Genomic DNA, 12,066 nt, shown 5'->3' on the forward strand with positions numbered 1-12,066 from the left:
AGAAACACAGAAACAAAGAAACATAGAAACATAGAAACACAGAAACACAGAAACATCGAAACACAGAAACATAGAAACACAGAAACACAGAAACAGAGAAACACAGAAACACAGAAACACAGAAACATAGAAACACAGAAACATAGAAACACAGAAACATAGAAAAACAGAAACACAGAAACATAGAAACACAGAAACACCGAAACACAGAAACACAGAAACATAGAAACACAGAAACATAGAAACACAGAAACACAGAAACATAGAAACACAGAAACATAGAAACACTGAAACATAGAAACACAGAAACATAGAAACACAGAAACATAGAAACATAGAAACACAGAAACATAGAAACATAGAAACATAGAAACACAGAAACATAGAAACACAGAAACATAGAAACACAGAAACATAGAAACACAGAAACATAGAAACACAGAAACATAGAAACACAGAAACACCGAAACACAGAAACATAGAAACATAGAAACACAGAAACATAGAAACACAGAAACACAGAAACATAGAAACACAGAAACATAGAAACACAGAAACATAGAAACACAGAAACATAGAAACACAGAAACATAGAAACACAGAAACATAGAAACACAGAAACACAGAAACATAGAAACACAGAAACATAGAAACACAGACACATAGAAACACAGAAATATAGAAACACAGAAACATAGAAACATAGAAACACAGAAACATAGAAACACAGAAACATAGAAACATAGAAACATCGAAACACAGAAACATAGAAACACAAAAACATAGAAACACAAAAACATAGAAACACAGAAACACAGAAACATAGAAACACAGAAACACAGAAATATAGACACATAGAAACATAGAAACACAGAAACATAGAAACACAGAAACACAGAAACATAGAAACACAGAAACACAGAAACATAGAAACACAGAAACATAGAAACACAGAAACATAGAAACACAGAAACATAGAAACACAGAAACATAGAAACACAGAAACACAGAAACATAGAAACACAGAAACATAGAAACATAGAAACACAGAAACATAGAAACAAAGAAACACAGAAACATAGAAACATAGAAACACAGAAAAATAGAAATACAGAAACATAGAAACAAAGAAACATAGAAACACAGAAACATAGAAACACAGAAACATAGCAACATAGAAACACAGAAACATAGAAACACAGAAACATAGAAACATAGAAACACAGAAACATAGAAACATAGAAATATAGAAACACAGAAACATAGAAATACAGAAACATAGAAACACAGAAACATAAAAACACAGAAACATAGAAACACAGAAACAGAAACATAGAAACACAGAAACATAGAAACACAGAAACATAGAATACATAGAAACATAGAAACGCAGAAACAGAAACATAGAAACACAGAAACATAGAAACACAGAAACATAGAAACACAGAAACATAGAACCATAGAAACACAGAAACAGAAACATAGAAACACTGAAACATAGAAACACAGAAACATAGAAACACAGAAATATAGAAACACAGAAACATAGAAACATAGAAACATAGAAACACAGAAACATAGAAACACAAAAACATAGAAACACAGAAACACAGAAACATAGAAACACAGAAACACAGACACATAGAAACATAGAAACACAGAAACATAGAAACACAGAAACACAGAAACATAGAAACACAGAAACACAGAAACATAGAAACACAGAAACATAGAAACACAGAAACATAGAAACACAGAAACATAGAAACACAGAAACATAGAAACACAGAAACACAGAAACATAGAAACACAGAAACATAGAAACATAGAAACACAGAAACATAGAAACATAGAAACACAGAAACATAGAAACATAGAAACACAGAAAAATAGAAATACAGAAACATAGAAACAAAGAAACATAGAAACACAGAAACATAGAAACACAGAAACATAGCAACATAGAAACACAGAAACATAGAAACACAGAAACATAGAAACATAGAAACACAGAAACATAGAAACATAGAAACATAGAAACACAGAAACATAGAAATACAGAAACATAGAAACACAGAAACATAGAAACACAGAAACATAGAAACACAGAAACAGAAACATAGAAACACAGAAACATAGAAACAAAGAAACATAGAATACATAGAAACATAGAAACGCAGAAACAGAAACATAGAAACACAGAAACATAGAAACACAGAAACATAGAAACACAGAAACATAGAACCATAGAAACACAGAAACAGAAACATAGAAACACTGAAACATAGAAACACAGAAACATAGAAACACAGAAACAGAAACATAGAAACACAGAAACATAGAAACACAGCAACATAGAAACACAGAAACATAGAAACACAGAAACATAGAAACATAGAAACACAGAAACATAGAAACACAGAAACAAAGAAACATAGAAACATAGAAACACAGAAACATAGAAACATAGAAACACAAAAACACAGAAACATAGAAACACAGAAACATAGAAACACAGAAACATAGCAACACAGAAACATAGAAAACACAGAAACACAGAAACATAGAAACACAGAAACATAGAAACATAGAAACACAGAAACATAGAAACACAGAAACACAGAAACATAGAAACACAGAAACATAGAAACACAGAAACACAGAAACATAGAAACATAGAAACACAGAAACATAGAAACATAGAAACACAGAAACATAGAAACACAGAAACATAGAAACACAGAAACATAGAAACACAGAAACACAGAAATACAGAAACACAGAAACATAGAAACACAGAAACACAGAAACACAGAAACGTAGAAACACAGAAACATAGCAACACAGAAACATAGAAAACACAGAAACACAGAAACATAGAAACACAGAAACATAGAAACATAGAAACACAGAAACATAGAAACACAGAAACACAGAAACATAGAAACACAGAAACATAGAAACACAGAAACACAGAAACATAGAAACACAGAAACACAGAAACATAGAAACACAGAAACACAGAAACATAGAAACACAGAAACATAGAAACATAGAAACACAGAAACACAGAAACATAGAAACATAGAAACACAGAAACATAGAAACATAGAAACACAGAAACATAGAAACACAGAAACACAGAAATACAGAAACACAGAAACATAGAAACACAGAAACACAGAAACATAGAAACACAGAAACACAGAAACATAGAAACACAGAAACATAGAAACACAGAAACACAGAAACATAGAAACACAGAAACATAGAAACACAGAAACATAGAAATACAGAAACACAGAAACATAGAAACACAGAAACATAGAAATACAGAAACACAGAAACATAGAAACACAGAAACATAAAAATACAGAAACATAGAAACACAGAAACATAGAAACACAGAAACACAGAAACATAGAAACACAGAAACATAGAAACACAGAAACACAGAAACATAGAAACATAGAAACACAGAAACAGAGAAACATAGAAACACAGAAACATAGAAACACAGGAACACAGAAACATAGAAACACAGAAACACAGAAACATAGAAACACAGAAACACAGAAATACAGAAACACAGAAACATAGAAACACAGAAACACAGAAACATAGAAACACAGAAACATAGAAACACAGAAACATAGAAACACAGAAACATAGAAATACAGAAACACAGAAACATCGAAACACAGAAACATAGAAATACAGAAACAGAGAAACATAGAAACACAGAAACATAAAAATACAGAAACATAGAAACACAGAAACACAGAAACATAGAAACATAGAAACACAGAAACATAGAAACATAGAAACACAGAAACATAGAAACATAGAAACACAGAAACATAGAAACACAGAAACACAGAAACATAGAAACCCAGAAATACAGAAACATAGAAACACAGAAACATAGAAACACAGAAACATAGAAACACAGAAACATAGAAACACAGAAACACAGAAACATAGAAACACAGAAACACAGAAACATAGAAACACAGAAACACAGAAACATAGAAACATAGAAACACAGAAACATAGAAACACAGAAACATAGAAACATAGAAACACAGAAACACAGAAACATAGAAACACAGAAACATAGAAACACAGAAACATAGAAACACAGAAACACAGAAACATAGAAACACAGAAACACAGAAACATAGAAACATAGAAACACAGAAACATAGAAACACAGAAACATAGAAACACAGAAACACAGAAACATAGAAACACAGAAACATAGAAACACAGAAACATAGAAATACAGAAACACAGAAACACAGAAACATAGAAACACAGAAACATAGAAACACAGAAACGTAGAAATACAGAAACACAGAAACATAGAAACACAGAAACATAGAAATACAGAAACACAGAAACATAGAAACACAGAAACATAGAAATACAGAAACACAGAAACATAGAAACATAGAAACACAGAAACATAGAAACATAGAAACACAGAAACATAGAAACATAGAAACACAGAAACATAGAAACACAGAAACATAGAAACACAGAAAGACAGAAACATAGAAACATAGAAACACAGAAACATAGAAACATAGAAACACAGAAACATAGAAACACAGAAACACAGAAACACAGAAACATAGAAACACAGAAACAGAAAAATAGAAACAAAGAAACATAGAAACACAGAAACATAGAAACAGAAACACAGAAACACAGAAACATAGAAACACAGAAACAGAAAAATAGAAACACAGAAACATAGAAACATAGAAACAGAAACACAGAAACACAGAAACATAGAAACACAGAAACATAGAAACATAGAAACAGAAACATAGAAACAGAAACATAGAAACACAGAAACACAGAAACATAGAAACATAGAAACACAGAAACATAGAAATATAGAAACACAGAAACATAGAAATATAGAAACACAGAAACATAGAAACACAGAAACACAGAAACACAGAAACACAGAAACATAGAAACACAGAAACACAGAAACATAGAAAAACAGAAATATAGAAACACAGAAACACAGAAACATAGAAACATAGAAACACAGAAACATAGAAACACAGAAACATAGAAACACAGAAACATAGAAACATAGAAACACAGAAACATAGAAACACAGAAACATAGAAACACAGAAACATAGAAACATAGAAACACAGAAACACAGAAACATAGAAACACAGAAACATAGAAACACAGAAACATAGAAACACAGAAACAAATAAACATAGAAACATAGAAACACAGAAACATAGAAACACAGAAACATAGAAACACAGAAACATAGAAACACAGAAACAAATAAACATAGAAACATAGAAACACAGAAACATAGAAACACAGAAACACAGAAACATAGAAACACAGAAACACAGAAACATAGAAACACAGAAACAAAGAAACATAGAAACATAGAAACACAGAAACACAGAAACATCGAAACACAGAAACATAGAAACACAGAAACACAGAAACAGAGAAACACAGAAACACAGAAACACAGAAACATAGAAACACAGAAACATAGAAACACAGAAACATAGAAAAACAGAAACACAGAAACATAGAAACACAGAAACACCGAAACACAGAAACACAGAAACATAGAAACACAGAAACATAGAAACACAGAAACACAGAAACATAGAAACACAGAAACATAGAAACACTGAAACATAGAAACACAGAAACATAGAAACACAGAAACATAGAAACATAGAAACACAGAAACATAGAAACATAGAAACATAGAAACACAGAAACATAGAAACACAGAAACATAGAAACACAGAAACATAGAAACACAGAAACATAGAAACACAGAAACATAGAAACACAGAAACACCGAAACACAGAAACATAGAAACATAGAAACACAGAAACATAGAAACACAGAAACACAGAAACATAGAAACACAGAAACATAGAAACACAGAAACATAGAAACACAGAAACATAGAAACACAGAAACATAGAAACACAGAAACATAGAAACACAGAAACACAGAAACATAGAAACACAGAAACATAGAAACACAGACACATAGAAACACAGAAATATAGAAACACAGAAACATAGAAACATAGAAACACAGAAACATAGAAACACAGAAACATAGAAACATAGAAACATCGAAACACAGAAACATAGAAACACAAAAACATAGAAACACAAAAACATAGAAACACAGAAACACAGAAACATAGAAACACAGAAACACAGAAATACAGACACATAGAAACATAGAAACACAGAAACATAGAAACACAGAAACACAGAAACATAGAAACACAGAAACACAGAAACATAGAAACACAGAAACATAGAAACACAGAAACATAGAAACACAGAAACATAGAAACACAGAAACATAGAAACACAGAAACACAGAAACATAGAAACACAGAAACATAGAAACATAGAAACACAGAAACATAGAAACAAAGAAACACAGAAACATAGAAACATAGAAACACAGAAAAATAGAAATACAGAAACATAGAAACAAAGAAACATAGAAACACAGAAACATAGAAACACAGAAACATAGCAACATAGAAACACAGAAACATAGAAACACAGAAACATAGAAACATAGAAACACAGAAACATAGAAACATAGAAATATAGAAACACAGAAACATAGAAATACAGAAACATAGAAACACAGAAACATAGAAACACAGAAACATAGAATACATAGAAACATAGAAACGCAGAAACAGAAACATAGAAACACAGAAACATAGAAACACAGAAACATAGAAACACAGAAACATAGAACCATAGAAACACAGAAACAGAAACATAGAAACACTGAAACATAGAAACACAGAAACATAGAAACACAGAAATATAGAAACACAGAAACATAGAAACATAGAAACATAGAAACACAGAAACATAGAAACACAAAAACATAGAAACACAGAAACACAGAAACATAGAAACACAGAAACACAGACACATAGAAACATAGAAACACAGAAACATAGAAACACAGAAACACAGAAACATAGAAACACAGAAACACAGAAACATAGAAACACAGAAACATAGAAACACAGAAACATAGAAACACAGAAACATAGAAACACAGAAACATAGAAACACAGAAACACAGAAACATAGAAACACAGAAACATAGAAACATAGAAACACAGAAACATAGAAACATAGAAACACAGAAACATAGAAACATAGAAACACAGAAAAATAGAAATACAGAAACATAGAAACAAAGAAACATAGAAACACAGAAACATAGAAACACAGAAACATAGCAACATAGAAACACAGAAACATAGAAACACAGAAACATAGAAACATAGAAACACAGAAACATAGAAACATAGAAACATAGAAACACAGAAACATAGAAATACAGAAACATAGAAACACAGAAACATAGAAACACAGAAACATAGAAACACAGAAACAGAAACATAGAAACACAGAAACATAGAAACAAAGAAACATAGAATACATAGAAACATAGAAACGCAGAAACAGAAACATAGAAACACAGAAACATAGAAACACAGAAACATAGAAACACAGAAACATAGAACCATAGAAACACAGAAACAGAAACATAGAAACACTGAAACATAGAAACACAGAAACATAGAAACACAGAAACAGAAACATAGAAACACAGAAACATAGAAACACAGCAACATAGAAACACAGAAACATAGAAACACAGAAACATAGAAACATAGAAACACAGAAACATAGAAACACAGAAACAAAGAAACATAGAAACATAGAAACACAGAAACATACAAACATAGAAACACAAAAACACAGAAACATAGAAACACAGAAACATAGAAACACAGAAACATAGCAACACAGAAACATAGAAAACACAGAAACACAGAAACATAGAAACACAGAAACATAGAAACATAGAAACACAGAAACATAGAAACACAGAAACACAGAAACATAGAAACACAGAAACATAGAAACACAGAAACACAGAAACATAGAAACATAGAAACACAGAAACATAGAAACATAGAAACACAGAAACATAGAAACACAGAAACATAGAAACACAGAAACATAGAAACACAGAAACACAGAAATACAGAAACACAGAAACATAGAAACACAGAAACACAGAAACACAGAAACGTAGAAACACAGAAACATAGCAACACAGAAACATAGAAAACACAGAAACACAGAAACATAGAAACACAGAAACATAGAAACATAGAAACACAGAAACATAGAAACACAGAAACACAGAAACATAGAAACACAGAAACATAGAAACACAGAAATATAGAAACACAGAAACATAGAAACACAGAAACACAGAAACATAGAAACACAGAAACACAGAAACATAGAAACACAGAAATATAGAAACACAGAAACATAGAAATACAGAAACACAGAAACACAGAAACATAGAAACACAGAAACATAGAAACACAGAAACATAGAAACACAGAAACACAGAAACATAGAAACATAGAAACACAGAAACATAGAAACACAGAAACATAGAAATACAGAAACACAGAAACATAGAAACACAGAAACATAGAAATACAGAAACACAGAAACATAGAAACACAGAAACATAGAAATACAGAAACACAGAAACATAGAAATACAGAAACACAGAAACATAGAAACATAGAAACACAGAGACATAGAAACATAGAAACACAGAAACACAGAAACATAGAAACACAGAAACATAGAAATACAGAAACACAGAAACACAGAAACATAGAAATACAGAAACACAGAAACATAGAAACACAGAAACATAGAAATACAGAAACACAGAAACATAGAAACACAGAAACACAGAAACATAGAAACATAGAAACACAGAAACATAGAAACATAGAAACACAGAAACATAGAAACACAGAAACATAGAAACACAGAAACATAGAAACATAGAAACACAGAAACACAGAAACATAGAAACATAGAAACACAGAAACATAGAAACACAGAAACACAGAAACACAGAAACAAAGAAACACAGAAACACAGAAACAAAGAAACATAGAAACACAGAAACATAGAAACACAGAAACACAGAAATACAGAAACACAGAAACATAGAAACACAGAAACACAGAAACATAGAAACACAGAAACACAGAAACACAGAAACATAGAAACACAGAAACATAGAAACACAGAAACATAGAAACACAGAAACACAGAAACATAGAAACACAGAAACATAGAAATACAGAAACACAGAAACATAGAAACACAGAAACATAGAAACATAGAAACACAGAAACATAGAAACATAGAAACACAGAAACACAGAAACATAGAAACATAGAAACACAGAAACACAGAAACATAGAAACACAGAAACATAGAAACACAGAAACACAGAAACACAGAAACATAGAAACACAGAAACACAGAAACATAGAAATACAGAAACATAGAAACACAGAAACATAGAAACACAGAAACATAGAAACACAGAAACACAGAAACATAGAAACACAGAAACACAGAAACATAGAAACACAGAAACATAGAAACATAGAAACACAGAAACACAGAAACATAGAAACACAGAAACATAGAAATACAGAAACACAGAAACAGAGAAACTCAGAAACATAGAAATACAGAAACACAGAAACATAGAAACACAGAAACATAAAAATACAGAAACATAGAAACACAGAAACATAGAAACACAGAAACACAGAAACATAGAAACACAGAAACATCGAAACACAGAAACACAGAAACATAGAAACATAGAAACACAGAAACATAGAAACATAGAAACACAGAAACATAGAAACACAGAAACACAGAAACATAGAAACACAGAAACACAGAAACATAGAAACACAGAAACACAGAAATACAGAAACACAGAAACATAGAAACACAGAAACACAGAAACATAGAAACACAGAAACATAGAAACACAGAAACACAGAAAAATAGAAACACAGAAACATAGAAACACAGAAACATAGAAATACAGAAACACAGAAACATAGAAACACAGAAACATAGAAATACAGAAACACAGAAACATAGAAACACAGAAACATAGAAACACAGAAACATAGAAATACAGAAACACAGAAACACAGAAACATAGAAACACAGAAACATAGAAACACAGAAACGTAGAAATACAGAAACACAGAAACATAGAAACACAGAAACATAGAAATACAGAAACACAGAAACATAGAAACACAGAAACATAGAAATACAGAAACACAGAAACATAGAAACATAGAAACACAGAAACATAGAAACATAGAAACACAGAAACATAGAAACATAGAAACACAGAAACATAGAAACACAGAAACATAGAAACACAGAAAGACAGAAACATAGAAACATAGAAACACAGAAACATAGAAACATAGAAACACAGAAACATAGAAACACAGAAACACAGAAACACAGAAACATAGAAACACAGAAACAGAAAAATAGAAACAAAGAAACATAGAAACACAGAAACATAGAAACAGAAACACAGAAACACAGAAACATAGAAACACAGAAACAGAAAAATAGAAACACAGAAACATAGAAACATAGAAACAGAAACACAGAAACACAGAAACATAGAAACACAGAAACATAGAAACATAGAAACAGAAACATAGAAACATAGAAACACAGAAACATAGAAACACAGAAACACAGAAACATAGAAACATAGAAACACAGAAACATAGAAATATAGAAACACAGAAACATAGAAATATAGAAACACAGAAACATAGAAACACAGAAACACAGAAACATAGAAACACAGAAACATAGAAACACAGAAACACAGAAACATAGAAAAACAGAAATATAGAAACACAGAAACACAGAAACATAGAAACATAGAAACACAGAAACATAGAAACACAGAAACATAGAAACACAGAAACATAGAAACATAGAAACACAGAAACATAGAAACACAGAAACACAGAAACATAGAAACACAGAAACATAGAAACATAGAAACACAGAAACATAGAAACACAGAAACACATTAACATAGAAACACAGAAACATAGAAACACAGAAACATAGAAACATAGAAACACAGAAACACAGAAACATAGAAACACAGAAACATAGAAACACAGAAACATAGAAACACAGAAACAAATAAACATAGAAACATAGAAACACAGAAACATAGAAACACAGAAACATAGAAACACAGAAACATAGAAACACAGAAACAAATAAACATAGAAACATAGAAACACAGAAACATAGAAACACAGAAACACAGAAACATAGAAACACAGAAACACAGAAACATAGAAACACAGAAACAAAGAAACATAGAAACATAGAAACACAGAAACACAGAAACATCGAAACACAGAAACATAGAAACACAGAAACACAGAAACAGAGAAACACAGAAACACAGAAACACAGAAACATAGAAACACAGAAACATAGAAACACAGAAACATAGAAAAACAGAAACACAGAAACATAGAAACACAGAAACACCGAAACACAGAAACACAGAAACATAGAAACACAGAAACATAGAAACACAGAAACACAGAAACATAGAAACACAGAAACATAGAAACACTGAAACATAGAAACACAGAAACATAGAAACACAGAAACATAGAAACATAGAAACACAGAAACATAGAAACATAGAAACATAGAAACACAGAAACATAGAAACACAGAAACATAGAAACACAGAAACATAGAAACACAGAAACATAGAAACACAGAAACATAGAAACACAGAAACACCGAAACACAGAAACATAGAAACATAGAAACACAGAAACATAGAAACACAGAAACACAGAAACATAGAAACACAGAAACATAGAAACACAGAAACATAGAAACACAGAAACATAGAAACACAGAAACATAGAAACACAGAAACATAGAAACACAGAAACACAGAAACATAGAAACACAGAAACATAGAAACACAGACACATAGAAACACAGAAATATAGAAACACAGAAACATAGAAACATAGAAACACAGAAACATAGAAACACAG

Source organism: Pristiophorus japonicus, chromosome 13 (assembly GCF_044704955.1).
Source record: "Pristiophorus japonicus isolate sPriJap1 chromosome 13, sPriJap1.hap1, whole genome shotgun sequence".
NCBI classification, from domain to species: domain Eukaryota; kingdom Metazoa; phylum Chordata; class Chondrichthyes; family Pristiophoridae; genus Pristiophorus; species Pristiophorus japonicus.